This window comes from Lissotriton helveticus, chromosome 7 (assembly GCF_964261635.1).
Source record: "Lissotriton helveticus chromosome 7, aLisHel1.1, whole genome shotgun sequence".
In the NCBI taxonomy this organism is placed as follows: Eukaryota; Metazoa; Chordata; class Amphibia; order Caudata; family Salamandridae; genus Lissotriton; species Lissotriton helveticus.
In genome coordinates this window covers 389,676,351-389,692,921 of record NC_136068.1, presented here as the reverse complement: position 1 = coordinate 389,692,921, position 16,571 = coordinate 389,676,351, and positions in this window count along the sequence as shown.

The following is a 16,571-nucleotide window of genomic DNA, read 5'->3' as shown; positions in this document are numbered from 1 at the left end:
ACCTCACTTACTTCTTCCCTTGCACTAGACTTAGGTTAGGTACACCGGGGTAGGCGTATTTTAGAAGTACCAGTTGAGTACTTTTAGTCATTATTTATCACTGTACGTATTTTATGTATTTTATGCATTTTATGGCTTAAAACCATATCATGCTTTTACAGTACTATTTTATAATACTCTTCGTATTATATGCAGTGTACTTTATAACCAGTATTACGAATGTAGCAGTACATTTCTTATGCTTGAGAAAGAAGCCTGTTCAATAAATACTTATTATTGAAAACGCCTGTCTCTCTATTTCTCAGCACCTCTGGTGAAACGAAGCATGCACGAGTGACTGAATAAAATAGCTATCTATTGTTTCCGGGTCTCTAGAGATTGATTTCTTATTCTTGGGAAACAAAGTTGTCATGTTTATGCGGTTGTCAGAAACAAATCTCTTCTTTTGAATTCGAGAACGTTTCTAGTGATCTCTGAGCTAGCTGGTACTCACAATTAAGTTTATTATATTCGGTAGAGACCTAGTCGACCTCAGTCCTACGTCTAAACTAAAGGATATATTATACCAATGCGCGTAGCCTATTGGGAATATAGGAACTACACTACAAAGCGAGGTCTGAACTAGCAGCACTGCATCATCCGCGTACAATAAGGCTGGTTTTTGACATAAGCCTGTTCTTGATACATCCAGGCCAAAACAAGGTATATATCAAGTCTGTTAATGTAAAGGGTAAAAAGAAAAGGAACAAGTACGCAACCCTGGCACCCCTTCACTAGTGACGGCAAATGATTCAGTTGTCACATGCCTCAGGCCATAGCTAACGCTTGCCATCGCCCCTAGGCACAGTGGCCTCAAGAAGGTGACAATGCCATTCTCCACTCCAATACCAGACATCAACTGCCAAAGTTTAGAGCCATTGACACAATCTAATGCTAGGCTTAGCGTGAAACACAGTGGTGCTGCCCCTATCTATGAAGTATTTACTAATCAAAGGGGGAGGAGCTTGAACGAGCTGCAACATGTTCACTTAATAGAGGGCTCGGCAGATCGGATTACAAAATCCGCCACCATCCTGCGTTTACAGTACCACTATGTGGCTAAATTCGCAACTAAAATTAGGCGGAACACAGGAAGATTGGAGTTGCAGGCCCCCAACGGGTGACATTGGTTTAATTGCAGTGGGGAAGGAGTGCTGGCCTAGCCCAGCGACTCTGAGACATTGCCGCGGGGGGCCCGGCACCTGGTACACGCAAGCTGGCGCCAAGAGCGATGAATGCCAAAACCTAGTTGGTGGCCGCTTGGAGAGCCGCCAATTACCACCAGCTGGAGAGCGGTGACTGGATTGGAGCCGGGGTGTGTGTGTACGGCCTGCGACAGAGACCCAGTGGCTGGCATCCGGAGCATCAGTAGATTGCGGGCATGGAGATTCGCAGGATGGGAGGCCTGGCGGGCATCCTGACAACGGCGGAAGAGAACCCTGCGACTGTGATACACAGGCAGACTGCTGCGGTCTACATCGCGAATGGTGAGGGAATCCATCATATCTCTGCAGGCAGTGGTGTGCCCAACCCACTACACTTCCCGTGCCAGTACTGACATCCGAGGTCTGTCACCTGGGGCGAATGGGGTGAGGAGCCACTCCGGGAGTGATACTGCGCTGCTGATGGGGTGCCATGTGTAGCGGTGCGGGAGTACCCAGCACGGGCAGCCCTTGGCAGGCTGTGACTGAGTGGAGCTGCCCCATATAGTATCCACCAATGCAGAGGATCACCTCCTGAGGGGTCCTCACACATTGCCGGACGAGGTGGGCGGACCTATCTGGTGCTTGAGACCCAGCGCACTCTACGCCCTCCCTGCCCACCGGTGGTACTACGGAGGTCTGAGGGGGCCACGGGCCGTGGTTTGCCTCGCATCCGGCACATAATAGCTCCATATCTCCCTAAGCGGTGCCACCGGGGAGAGAGAACCTGAAGCAAGGTGAGGCCTGCTAGTGACCCCCACGGTCGCACTGGGGTGAGGCGGGCCTGTGTAAAGAACGACTGAGGGATTTTGGCAGAGGAAGGCTTGCGGCCTAGCCTCATCTCACTGCGGCCGTTGGAAAACTGAACTGGTGACCATGGGCAAACAGGACATCAAGCAACCTAATCTTTCATTCGGAGGCAGGCACTCCACACGCCAGGAGACCAGGATACCCGAGAGGGAGCACTGGAGGGCGTGTACTCCCTGGAAGGCGACCTCAAAGAGCTGCTACTAGACATGAAATCAAGCTTGAGAGCCATTGATATCAAACTTGACATACTCGCCTCTAGACTCGACCACATAAAACACAGGGTGGACTAACACGATGACAGAATTGAACAAGCAGAGGTACACATTTCGGAAGCTGAGGAAGCACAAGCTGAAACTAAAGAACGCCTGCTTCGAATGGATAAAATCCTGGAGCTCGTCAAAGCAAAGAACAGTGATCTGGAATCCAGGTTGCGGTGCTGCAACCTCCGCATAACTGGTATTCCCGGATACACAACTATTCCCACCACGATGGGCGATTACTTTGAGTCCCTCTTGAGAGACCTGTTCCCAGACACGCTGTCCCCTTAATTCATAGTAGAGCGCGTGCATAGATCCTTAGGACCCAGACCTCCTCCGGGGGCCCCAGCGTGTCCCAGTGGTTAGAGGCGGCAGACCCGGAAGCTGAGAACGACCGTGGACCAGGGTTCGATTCCCCGCCTCGGCGGGTCTCGGGCTCAAAAATTCCACGACTCGACAATCTTCGCTCTGGTGCCTACTCAACTCACGGGGTCACACTCTGCGACTCTGGGCAATAGCTTGCTTAATCTCCACTACTGCCCCTCGCGGCGGGATGCCTGGCTTTCACCTTGTGGACACCCTGCCGGGGTTTCTCACAGGGGAATACCAGGACGGGTTCCCTAAGCAAGCGCCGGGACGCTCACGGGCAGCCGTGCGCTTTACAAATCCAGCACATTTACATTTACATAGCGCAATTATTAAATTACAGAGACACTGTATTGCGCTTGGCATGCGAAAAGCAGCACTTAACGCACCAAGGTAACCACATCTCGTTATACCCGGATTTCACCATCGCAGTCCACAGCGCCAGAACAAAATTTCTACCAGCTGAAAAAAGTGCTTCTGCAAGCCAAGGTCCTCTATTGTACCCCGCCAAGCTGCGCATCATGAAAAATGGAATGCTGCATTTCTTCACCGACGCCAAGGTGACCCTGCGATTTACCAAAAAGTTGAGCAATAATCGATCATCACCAGCAGGATTGCCGAAGACAGCAGGAGACTCGTCCTTGGACACAAATGACTAAGCCCTCAAGGTTGATGCATGGGCTCCCAAAGAAAGCAGAATTGACCAGGCGGAATAATGATCACATGTCAAGCATCACAGATAAGTGACTGGGCGGGTGGCTGTAGGGAGAGGTGTGGCGCCGCGGCCAGGGCGACTGACGCTGGAATCTGGGGACCACGGTTCGATCCCCGGCTCCGGCGGCAGGTTAGCCCAGCACCATGTGACTCTGGGCAATAGCTCGCTTAATCTTCCCGACGGCCCCCAGCGCCAAGAGACCCTTACGGGTGATTGTGCGCTTTACAAATGTGGACTTTACTTTACTTTGCTGTCCAAGGGTTAACTACCCCTCTGACTGTGATACCGGTAGTCCGCACGATCTTGTTCCAAACCCAGGGATATATCCCGTGATTTTTTCTATTTCTACATGGGAAGGTTTGGGCGGGAGTGTCTGGTGTGGGGGGGTGGCTGAGTGGGTAACTTGGCACACTGTAAGGTCTGCAGAACAACGCATGGTACATACGAGGGCACCTCTGAACTTGTGAGCCGGAACAAGGCACAAACTCCTAACAGGGTCTGCCCTGTGAGCCATGGCATCAGGTACACTGAGATTTACTTTGGGTGATGTCTATCAAATGCCTAACCTGGAACATTAGGGACATAAACGACTATCGGAAATCGAGGTCAGTGCATGCTTTCATAACACAACACCACACTGACATCTGTTTCTTGCAAGAAACTACACTTGTCAGCCCACAAAGCCCCAGGTTTGAAGGCGAAATGGTACGGTGAGGCCTTTACTTTATTATATTCCAATTATGCTAGAGAGGTAGCTATTCTTCTCAGAAAAGTGCTCCAAAGACGTCTCGGGGAGGTCACGGCGGAGAAAGAAGGCAGGTACATTTTATAGTCACAGGCACACTACAGACGAAGCCTCTGGTATGGTATTGGTATTTTTTAAAGCGCATGAATCACCCGGGGGCATCTCCGCGCTACCTAGTTCAGTTGCCGAGAGCAGCGAAAACCCAGAGCATATCATCAGTATAGGAAGGCTTTCAGATGTTTCCTGAAAGTCAGGTAAGAGGAGGACTTTCGCAGCACTTCCGGTAGGGAGTTCCAGTATTTGGGGCCGACGTATGAAAAGGCTTTACCTCCCAGGAATCGCTAGGAGAGCTTTATCATTAGATCTTAACTTACAAGACAATGTCAGTTTGCATAGTTTGGTTTGTAGATATTTTGGGCCAATTTCCCTCATGGCTTTAAAGACTAGGCAGCATGTTTTGAAGAAAGCTCTCTTTTTGACCGGCAGCCAATGCAGTTCCTTCAGAAGGGGGAGCGATGGGGTACCCGGGGGGCGATTTAGAACCATCCGGGCGGCCGTGTTTTGAATGACTTGGAGCTTTGCTAGCTGCGTGCCTCCTACTTCCGCCAGCAGAGCATTGCCATAGTCCATCCGACTAATTACTAATGCTTGGACTACCATCCTGCGATGGCTCAAGGGGAGATAAGGAATGATTTTCCGCAACAGCCGTAGGCTGTAATAGCAAGAGCTCATTATATTGCTGACATTTTTTTTCATAGACAGGTTTTCGTCGAGCTGGATTCCCAGACTCTTCACTGAGTCCGAGGGGACTGGGGTGGTGCCCAGCTCTACTGGCCACCAGTCGTCCAGCACTAGTTCCTGTCTTTTTCCCAGAAACATTAGCTCTGTCTTTCCCGGGTTTAATTGAAGGCAGGATTCTGCCATCCAATTTGCAATAGCCAGCATTCCTTGTGCGAAACGCGCTCTTTCCTCTGCCAGATTTTTCCCAATAGGGAAAATCAGTTGAGTGTCGTCTGCATATGAGACGACCTCAAACCCATACTGCCGCACTATTCTGGCTAGTGGAGCCATATATACATTGAAGAGGGTCGGGCTTAAGCACGAGCCCTGTGGGACCCCTCTCTCCAACAGGTATTTGGAAGATCTAAAAGGGATCATCATAACCTGTTGTTTCCTGTTAGCCAGGAAGTGGACCAGCCCCTTCAGCGCCAGATCCCCGATTCGGCAATCCTGCAGCAGTTGATGTGACACAGTACCAAATGCTGCGGAGAGGTCCAGAAGAATAAGCATCACGGATCCCCCTCCGTCCAGCGTTCGCCTGATGGAATCCGTGACTGCCAAAATGGCAGTCTCTGTACTAAATCCCGGCCGAAAGCCGGACTTAGATGTGTCCAGGATATTATTGGACTCCAGATACTGGCTCAATTGAGTGTTAATGTGTGCCTCCAGTATCTTTGCCAGCAGAGGGAGTAGTGATATTGGCCTATAGTTGCTCAGGACTGCGGGATCTGCTGAAGGTTTTTTAAGGATAGAGCGCACGTGGGCTTTTTTCCACGTCATGGGAATGTAGCCAATGGCCATCGAGGAGTTAAAGATCTCTTGAATAGCCGGCGCACAGCTGGTGCAATCAAGGCCATGACATATGGCGGGCAAGTGTCACTCGGGGATCCTGACTTTGATGTTTGGAGAAGACGAATGACATCCTGCCGGGTAATAGGCTCAAACTGGTTGAGGCCATTTCCCGGCACCACAATATGAGCACAAGGTTCAACTAGGCTGGTGCTTTTATTTATAGGAAAGTTCTCATATATCAGGGAGATTTTATCCTGGAAGTAGGAGGCTAACGCCTCACAGAGCTCCTGTGTTTCCATTGGTTGTTGTATGCAGGCCTGCGGGGAAGAGAAGCCCTTCACAATATCAAACAATGTCTTTACAGAATTCCCCGCATGTTCTATTTGCATTTGGATGTATATGCATCTGGCCGATTTAATATTGTGGTGGTATCCTGCTAGAGCATTTTTATAGGTCCTTCTGTCCCCCTCGTTTTTGGATTGTCTCCATTGTATCTCCAAAGTTTTACAGGAGGATTTTTCAGTTTTTAGAGCCCCTGAGTACCAGGGTGCTGAGACTCGGCTAGTCCTAGGCTTAGTGTTCTTTTCCGGGATAACCGCGTCCAGTGTCAGAGTCAGAGCCCGGTTAAAATTGGCCAGTGGCGCCTCTGTATCATGGTCCCTTGATTCCTTAACCTGATTCTCAAAGATCTGAAACTTTCCCTCAAAAGCCTCTACGGTAAGTTTCTTCCAAGATCTGGCTTTCTGAGGTTTTTTTTTAGTCTGGGTGGTTGCTCCTGTTCATATTTCATTTCCTCTGAACAGCTGAAAGAGATCAAATAATGATCTGTCCAGGTCATAGGCTGGGCATCCACACTACTAGGGTTTCATTATTCGAAAATATCATGTCCAATGTATGTCCAGCTGTGTGTGTAGGGCCGAGGACGTATTGTCCCAGACCGATGTCTGATAGTCCTGAAAGTAGCTGCGCCACTTCCGGATCCTGGGTGGCTTCTCCATGATAGTTAAAATCTCCCAACAGTATAAAACTCCTGGAGGCTACGACCTGTGCGGCAGTGAACTCTGTCACAAGGTTGACAAAGTTCGATTTTGAACTAGGTGGACGGTACAAAAGTGCGCCCTCCCAGGTCTTGGTAGGTGAGATGCTGACCCTGAAAAGACCTATCTCTAGCTTCTCATTCCTAAGCATGTCTAGCCATTGGACCTTTACCTTCTCTTTAAATGCAATGGCAATTCCCCCTCCCACTTTCGCCGCTATGTCCATCGGATAAGCTGATAGCCATCCCGAATCGCATTATTAATTGCCGGGGTGCTATGGGGCGTCAGCCAAGTTTCTGTCAGGAAACATATGTCAGGGGAAAGCGAAGATAAAATATCCCAAATTTGAATAGCATGTTTTATCAGTGAACGAACAATGCATAAAATGTAGCTTGATCCTACATAAGTTGCAGCGGGGGCGATCTCCCCTAATTCGCATTGGCTCCTACAAGCCCTTAACCCTACTGGCCCTTCTAAGATATTTGGTAGAATAGTGGAACAGATGGGGGTTTTCTCTTGGTTGTTTGGGGCCCTCTTTCCAATGTCACATAGTGCTTTACTCGTGTAAGTCAAAGGGTCAGTGCCCAATTGGCCAGCGTTACCCGTCCCCCGTCGTGGTGCGGCGCGGACGGGCGCAGACGGGCTTGCCTTTGGCACGCCTTCGGCGTCCGGGTGTGAGGTATCATTTTATCCCAGAAGTCAGGTGTTGTATCTCGCCAATGACTGGCCCGCTAACCCGTCTTTCTAGCAAGATGGCGCCCACTATTAGCGCTAAGGAAAGAAACTGCAACAATTATGCCCCTATGAAGCAGAGAGCATGTAAATCTGCCCTGCCCGCAATTCTTAAAAGCAAGTATCAGGTGAGTGGAACATAAAGTAACAATACAGTGAAATTTAAAATAAGCGTCTGGAATCCCGCCTTTCCGCCTCAGGAATCAAACTAGGATGCGTGCGAGCCTGCAGCCCGGTCTTTTATCCCGGAAGTCAGGTGTTGTATCTCGCCAATGACTGGCCCGCTAACCCGTCTTTCTAGCAAGATCGCGCCCACTATTAGCGCTAAGGAAAGAAACTGCAACAATTATGCCCCAATGAAGCAGAGAGCATGTAAATCTGCCCTGTCCGCAATTCTTAAAAGCAAGTATCAGGTGAGTGGAACATAAAGTAACAATACAGTGAAATTTAAAATAAGCGTCTGGATTCCCGGCTTTCCGCCTCAGGAATCAAACTAGGATGCGTGCGAGCCTGCAGCCCGGTCTTTTATCCCGGAAGTCAGGTGTTGTATCTCGCCAATGACTGGCCCGCTAACCCGTCTTTCTAGCAAGATGGCGCCCACTATTAGCGCTAAGGAAAGAAACTGCAACAATTATGCCCCAATGAAACAGAGAGCATGTAAATCTGCCCTGCCTGCAATTCTTAAAAGCAAGTATCAGGTGAGTGGGACATAAAGTAACAATACAGTGAAATTTAAAATAAGCGTCTGGATTCCCGCATTTCCGCCTCAGGAATCTCACGCTGGTTGCTGTCTATGGCCTGAATACTGATGACCTAGGGATTTTCATTAATTTGTGGCGTTTGGTCATGGGTTGTAGCTAGGGGGTGCAGATGTGAGGGGGGGCTTTAATGTAGCCCTAGATGACATCTATGACAGATCAGGCTCAGAGCGGCGTCCCCATCCCAGAGCAGAAGACACTCCCAATGCCCTTTTTTACAAGATTATAGCCTCCTCGACATTTGGAGATGGGCACACGAGGGACAGCGGGAAGGTACCTGCTTCTCAACCCCCATCACTCCTGGTCCGGGATTGATTACTGTCTTAGTTCGCCGGAAATGAAACTGTGGGAGGCAAAAGTAACCCACCGGACCCGGTCATTATCGGACCATGCACCAGTCATGCTTGAATGCCACATACCCCAGAGCATCTTGCGTGCCTTCACATGGCGCCTACCACAGGGAGTGCTGCGAGATGCTATATTTGCAGAAGAGATAGGATCAGGAATCCAGGCCTACTTTGACAAGAACTGCACAGCAGAGTCCAGACATCCACATTCTTTTCTTTTGCAGATTTTATATTAACCCTAGAAAAAGATGGATTATCCCTTTCCTAAAAATTATGGATTTTAACCAGTGTCGCCCTGCGTTTTTAGAATTACAACGGCTTGATACTATTTTTACAGTAGCATTCTTGTCTGTATATCTGAAAACTGTTTTTACATTTCGGAAATCAATCACCTGAATGCTTTCTGCTTGGGTTAAGAAAATTATTTATACTTGATTGTAATATTATTGTGTTTTTTACTTGTACTTTCATGGTTGTTTTTTGTGCTAAATAACCGAATAAAGTTTAAACTGAAACTGAAACTGACTAACTCATTCAATTTTTTTTCTTTGTCAACTCTATTACGTTTCAGCAGCACCCCCTTATTCCAGCCATCACAAACGGAGAGATGGTTAAAGGGACAGAATATAACATTCTTACTACCCCAGAAGGAAACAGACAAGTAACTATGGTCACTATATACATATTCATATACACTGTAATCTGAGAAAAAGACTCTCAACTCCAGGAAAAATAGGATAACGTTTATCAAGCTGGAACAATCTCGCCCATTGAATTTTGACTTCACCAATGGAACACTATAAAAGGGTTCGATGGTAAAATGCAAAGAATATTTTAAAAGAAAATGATTAAAAGCTGCACTTCATGGAGTATGGGAAAAATAGAGTACAGTGGCACCGTGCTAATCAACCAGGCCACATGCAGGAAAACAATAAAGCTCAGAAATTCTTGGATTGAAATCGCCAATTCAGACAATGGGACCATTAGAGTTCTGGCTACTAATACGCCTAGTCACTTCCCTGCTCAGAGAATCAATAATTTCAATGTTATTAGGATCAAAATTATTATTATACAAATTAATGAGTAAAAATGACGTTGAACTACATTCAAACCATAAAAGCTGAAATTAGGTAACGGCAGGAGAGCCCAAATGACTCCCTCCCCAGAAGTGCCACAGAGACAAAACTAAAGAGCCCGCCTCTTGCCGGTCTGGTGCTAGTGGGCTTCGCAGGTGGAAAATAGTTAGTAAACCCATCAACATGCAGTTTTGTGAGGGCCCACGTCTTCTGGCAGCAGTGGATATCAAAGTTGTTGACAAGAGCCAGCCAAAATGGGTTCTGTAATTTGGCACCCAAACTGGCTGCATTCCAAGAGACAAGTATATAGGGCAGTTTGCCATTGAAACGAGTTATTGTCAGCCATAGAATGTGAGATAAGGGCATTAGACGCCAAAGTTAAAGACGTGGTTAAACTTCATTAACTTATTTGTGATTGGTTTTTGGCAGGTGTGCTCTGAATCTTACACCGTCGTTGTCAGTTGACTGACTCAAGCCCGGTTAGAACGTAGAGCTGAAAGCGGTTCTTCGTTGTAATGAACTAGCACAATAAAGCAACTTCCCCTCTCCCTACCGCTAAACCATAGGCAGTGTCATGGCTGGTAATTCTCAAGGGAGGTGGATACAAAAACCCACGGTGATGGCCTCTACTCTGCTGTAAGCCAAAAAGGGATGGTTCAACCTGGGCATTAAATTACGTACAACACTTTCATCCCTGAAGTTACTAATAACATAGTGATAGGGATCAGATTTGGTTGTGTTGCTCACCCATGAAACTATGTACCATGATGATCTCACCGTAAAGTGAAAACATTGGATGTATGACGTTACAACGCATGCTTTTACATCGCATGCCTTTACAACGCGGTTTTTACATCGCATACCATTACAACGCATAGCGCTTTTGGGTGTTGGATAGTGAATAGTTTAATTTACTATTCCAACTCCAGTCCCCGTGGACACTAGGGAAGGTTATTGGATAGTAAATTAACCTATTCCCTATCCTAGAGCGCCCCCCAGCGCAATGCGTTGTAATAGTTTGCGTTGTAATGACCGCGTTGTAATGGTAGTGCGTTGTAAAAGTTTCGTTGTAAGTGATGTTTCCCGAAAACATTGCCCCCGTACACCCCTTGAGAATGTGAGTAACTGTTCATAAATTTCACACATGCCCTTGCCATCAGTGGGATCTCTTTCAAGGTGTACAGGGTTGCCTCTGGTGGTAATTGCAGTACACATTGGGATCTCACTGGCTCCCGTCTGGGTGTCATGAGAGGAGCAAGACCATCAGAACCACTGTTAGACCTGACAGCCTTAGGGTGGTCTTCCCCAAATGTTCTGCCTGCTTACCTCCACTTTGTGCCTAGGGCCTGTAAATTAAGCTACCAGTGGTCCTGCAGCACTGATTGTGCCACTCACCCAAGTAGCCCTTTTAAAATGTCTCAGGTCTGCCCCCTCAGGGCCTGTGTGTGGAGTTTACATTGCCATGTCGACTTGGCATTTAAAACCCATTGCCAAACCTTAAACTCCCCGATTTTATTACATATAAGTCACCCCTAAAGTAGGCTCTAGGTAGCCACAGGGCAGGGTGCTGTGTAAGTAAAAGGTAGTTCTGAAAATAAGAGAGGGACCCCTTAAAAGTGTCAAGGGAAATGAGGTACGAACCTAAACTGAAAAGTGCAATTCCCTTGGCTTAAGTGAATTTATAAGTGCAATAGTCGAGTCAATTTAAAACAATGAGTTTTTCACAGATGTAAAGTTGCTATGTAATTACATTTATTCAAAATTAAAAAGCGAAAGATAAGCACCTTTCAAACATACAAGAAATTAAAAACATTTCATATTATACATTTCATAACATTAAGTTATATCCTACCACAGATATTACAATCCTATCATAAAAAAGGACTCTACAATAATGACTTACAGAATTCTAGTTATGACCAGCATAAAAAGAAGAAGAGACAATATAACAGTATGACCTGACCCCTTGTCAATTACTAGTACACATTCTAGAACAATTATATTAGACCTCCTGATCAATGTTTTGATTTCATCAACATTCAACCAGGTAAGGTTAGTCCTTAAATTGTGTAACCCCCAGCGTCAACGCGTTTCGATGGTATCTTGCTTATACTCCCATCTTTATGAAGACCAAAACATATATTCTGTCTTCTTTTCTGGTATTGCTGATATTAATTTTCTTTAATCCTTGTTTTTTAGTCCAAGTGTGTCTCATTCGTTAGGCCGGGCTCTTTGATGTGCACTAAGATGCGTTTGGTTTTCACCTCATTTGCCGATCTAAACTGTTTAAAATTTATCCACAACTGCTTTACGATATATTTCCGCAGTCTTGATGTGGATTCCTTCTCATTAACTGTTTCCGTTTTTGTTTAATACTGGTTCTCAATTCAGTTTTTTAAGCGAAGCGGTAATGTTGCCTATTAATCGGGCGTCTTGGACCGCGGCTGTTTCAGATATGCACGTCGGACCTGACCTGGTCAGACCCGGTCGCTCCTCCCGCCGCGTGGCCCACCCCGAGTGTGCCCGGTCCCTCCTGCCGCCGCCGCCGCTGCCAGCGAAGTACAGCCCCTGTTGCCTTGGCCCCCTGCCCTTGCCTGCCCTTTCTGTGCCTCGTTCGTTTTTCTTTTGTGCCTGCATTGTTTTGCCCTTGTCTGCCCTTTCTGTGCCTCGCTCGTTTTTCTTTTGTGCCTGCATTGTTTTGCCCTTGTCTGCCCTTTCTGTGCCCCGCTCGTTTTTCTTTTGTGCCTGCATTGTTTTGCCCTTGTCTGCCCTTTCTGTGCCTCGCTCGTTTTTCCTTTGTGCCTGCATTCGTTTTGCCCGTGTTTTTGTTTCGTCGCTCCCCTGTTTGGCCAGTCCGGCGTGACTGCTGCCTCTGTGTGCCCAGCTGTTCCCTGCCCCACCCCGCTCCCTGCCGCTGCTCCCCCGCGGCCCCACCCCCTCCAGCATCACCGCACCGCTCCCCCCCACTCGCCACCCCGCTCCCGCCTCCCAACTGCTCCTCCCTCGCCCCGCCCCCCGCCCCACACTCTCCATTTATGGCAGAGTGCATGCGTACGCGCAGCATGAACGTGCAGCGGGCGCGCCGATTGTGCGCCAAAGGCAAGCCCGTCTGCGCCCGTCCGCGCCTGGACCACGCCCAGGGCCAGAACCTCTGGCCCCCGCAGATGCCAGCCCACCCGCCGGACCTACGACGCAGCCACCCTCAACGCACTCAACACCGGCCGGATCCCCGGCTGCCACCGAGCCACCCCAGGACGCACCCACGGACCCTTCACCTGCCATTCCTGCAAGTTCTCCTGCATCCGGACCTGCACTGCACCCGCCAAGCCTACCCCCAGCAGCACCCACCTGAAGTGCATCCTAATCAACACCCACTCCGTCCACAGACACACCGTTGAACTCTGGAACCTCCTCGACTCCACATCTCCAGACGTCGCCTTCCACACGGAAACCTGGATGAACGCCTCCTCAGCGCCTGACATCGCCATCGCCATCCTGGACGGATACAAGATCACCCGGAGGGACCGCGCCAACCAGACTGGAGGAGGCATCGCCATCGTCCACAAGAACACCATCCGCATCACGACCAACTCCGACGACACCCTCACTGCCGCGGAACACCTGCACTTCCAGATACACACCGACCCCAAGACCACCCTCAGAGGCACCCTCATCTACAGACCCCCGGGACCACGCACACAATTCAGCGAAGACATCGCCGACTTCATCAGCCCACACGCCCTCCCCTCCGCTGACTACATCCTCCTAGTGGACCTCAACTTCCACCTAGAGAACAACAACGACAGCAACACCACCAACCTGCTGGACAACCTCGCCAACCTCGGACTCAAGCAACTGGTGACCACCCCCACCCACTACGCCGGCCACACGCTTGACCCTGTCTTCTCCTCCAGCAAGGACATCTCCTTCAGCCACGCCACTGGACTCCACTGGACAGACCACAGCTGCGTCCACTTCAGCTTCAGAAGGACCACGCTCCACCACCACCCGCAACAGGTTCCCCGCAGAAGCTGGAACAAGATCACCACCGACCAGCTCTCCACATCTTTGAGCCAGAACCCTCCCGCCAGCTCAGCGAACCCCGACCAAGCCGCCAACAACCTCACAAGGTGGATCACCAACTGCGCAGACGACCTCGCTCCACTGAAGACCCCCCCCCCGTCAGACCCGGCAACAAGAAAGCTTCCTGGTTCACAGACGAACTCAAGAGCTCCAAGAAGAACTGCCGAGCTCTCGAGAAAACCTGGAGCAGAGACCCGACAACAGACAACATGAACACCCTCAAGCACGCCACCCGAAAACACCACCAGCTGACCACACCACCAAGAAAACCGCATTCAAAGAACGACTAGACAACAACGCCCACAACAGCAAGGAACTCTTCAACATCGTCAAAGAGCTCTCGAACCCTAGCGCCGGAAACAACGATATCACCCCATTGCAAGACCTCTGCAACTCGCTCGCCTCGTTCTTCAACAGCAAGATCGCAGATCTACACAACAGTTTCAGCACACAGCCGACGCACCTTACGACTGCACCAACGCTCCCCACCACCACCCTCCGCGCCTGGACCCCTATCAACACCGAAGACACCATCCGCACGATGAACTCCATCCACTCCGGATCACCAACCGACCCCTGCCCTCAACACGTCTTCAACAAGGCCGACTCCATCATCGCACCCCATCTCCGGGACATCATCAACGCCTCCTTCGACACCGCCACCTTCCCAGAGAGCTGGAAGCACGCCGAACTCAGCGCCCTACTGAAGAAACCATCAGCGGACCCCACCGACCTCAAAAACTACCGCCCCATCTTGCTCCTTCCTTTTCCTGCCAAAGTCATCGAGAAGACCGTCAACAGACAGCTGGCCGCCTTCCTCGAGACGAACGGATCCCTCGACCACTCGCAGTCCGGTTTCAGAGCCAACCACGGCACCGAGACTGCCCTCATCGCAGCCACTGAGGACATCCGAGCCCTGCTCGACAACGGGGAAACAGCGGCTCTCATCCTCCTGGACCTCTCCGCAGCGTTCGACACGGTCTGCCACCGCACCCTAGTGCAGCGCCTCAGCAACATCGGAATCCAAGAGAAGGCACTGGAGTGGATCATCTCCTTCCTCGCCGGAAGAACCCAGAGAGTCCGCCTCCCCCCGTTCAGATCAGAGGCCACCGAAGTCATCTGCGGAGTACCACAAGGTTCATCACTCAGCCCCACGCTGTTCAACATCTACATGAGCCCCCTCGCGGCCATCGCACGCCAACACAACCTCAAGATCATCTCCTACGCCGACGACACCCAGCTGATCCTCTCCCTCACCAACGAGCCCGCAACCGCCAGAACCAACCTACACGAAGGGATGAAAGACGTAGCCGAGTGGATGATGAACAGCCGCCTGAAACTGAACTCAGATAAGACGGAAGTCCTCATCCTGGGATCATCACCCTCCGCCTGGGACGATTCCTGGTGGCCCCATGCCCTGGGCAGCGCACCGAAACCAACGGACCACGCACGCAACCTGGGCTTCATCCTGGACTCCTCCCTCTCGATGACCAGACAAGTCAACGCCGTCTCCTCGTCATGCTTCAACATCCTACGCATGCTACGGAAGATCTTCCGGTGGATCCCCACCGAAACCAGGAAGACGGTCACCCAAGCGCTCGTCACCAGCCGACTGGACTACGGCAACTCCCTCTACGCTGGAATCACAGCCAAACTTCAGGAAAGACTCCAGCGCATTCAGAACGCCTCAGCACGACTCATCCTTGACATCCCCCGACACAGCCACATCTCCGGACACCTGAGAGACCTGCACTGGCTCCCCGTCAGCAAGAGAATCACGCTCCGACTCCTCACCCACGCACACAAAGCTCTCCACAACCAAGGCCCCAGATACCTCAACGACCGCCTGACCTTCTACACTCCCACCCGCCAGCTACCATCGACCAGCCACGCCCTCGCCTCCGTTCCCCGCATCCGAAGAGCCACAACGGGAGGAAGATCCTTCTCCTACCTGGCTGCCAAGACGTGGAACTCCCTCCCCATCCACCTCCGCCTGACCCAAGACCACCTCTCCTTCAGGAAGCAACTCAAGACCTGGCTGTTCGAGCAGTAGTGGACCCCCCTTCTCCCCTAGCGCCTTGAGACCCTCCGGGTGAGTAGCGCGCTATACAAATGCTTTGATTGATTGGTTTCCTACGTGGCCCAGCACCGGAAGGACTAACGCGGTCCAAGACGCCCGATTAATAGGCAACATTACCGCTTCACTTAAAAAAACAGAATGGAGAACCAGTATTAAACAAAAACGGAAACAGTTAATGAGAAGGAATCCACATCAAGACTGCGGTTCTCAAGACGCTGCGCAACTGCTTAGCCTTCCTGGAAGAAGGGATCGCAGTGCTAGAGAAACGACATGTGAAAATGGCAGATGGCACTTCCTGTGTGATATTAAATCTAATTTAGATGACCACTATGGCACCTCATTGCAAGAGGTCACTCCCTTTGGTAAATATACAGTAGCCAGGGCGTTTGGAGAAGGAGAGAGACCTTGCACCACACTTGCAACTCTACTGCGACCCCGCAGAGATGAGAATAGAATCACTGACATACATGATGAGAGAAGAAGGTAGCTTGAAACAACTCAACAGATACTGGACCGCTTTTTCAGATACTACACTGACCAATATTGCTGAGTCAAATTATCTAGCGCATATTACCATGGAACAGCTTACTAATGAGCACAGGGAACACCTTCTGGCTCCTCTGAGCCCTGGTGAGATTTGTGCTGCACTTAAACCTATGTCCTAGGGGAAATCGCCCAGCACAGATGGCTCACAGTTGCCTTTTGCAAGCATACGAAGAATTGCTGATCCCACACCTTATTTCACTATTTGA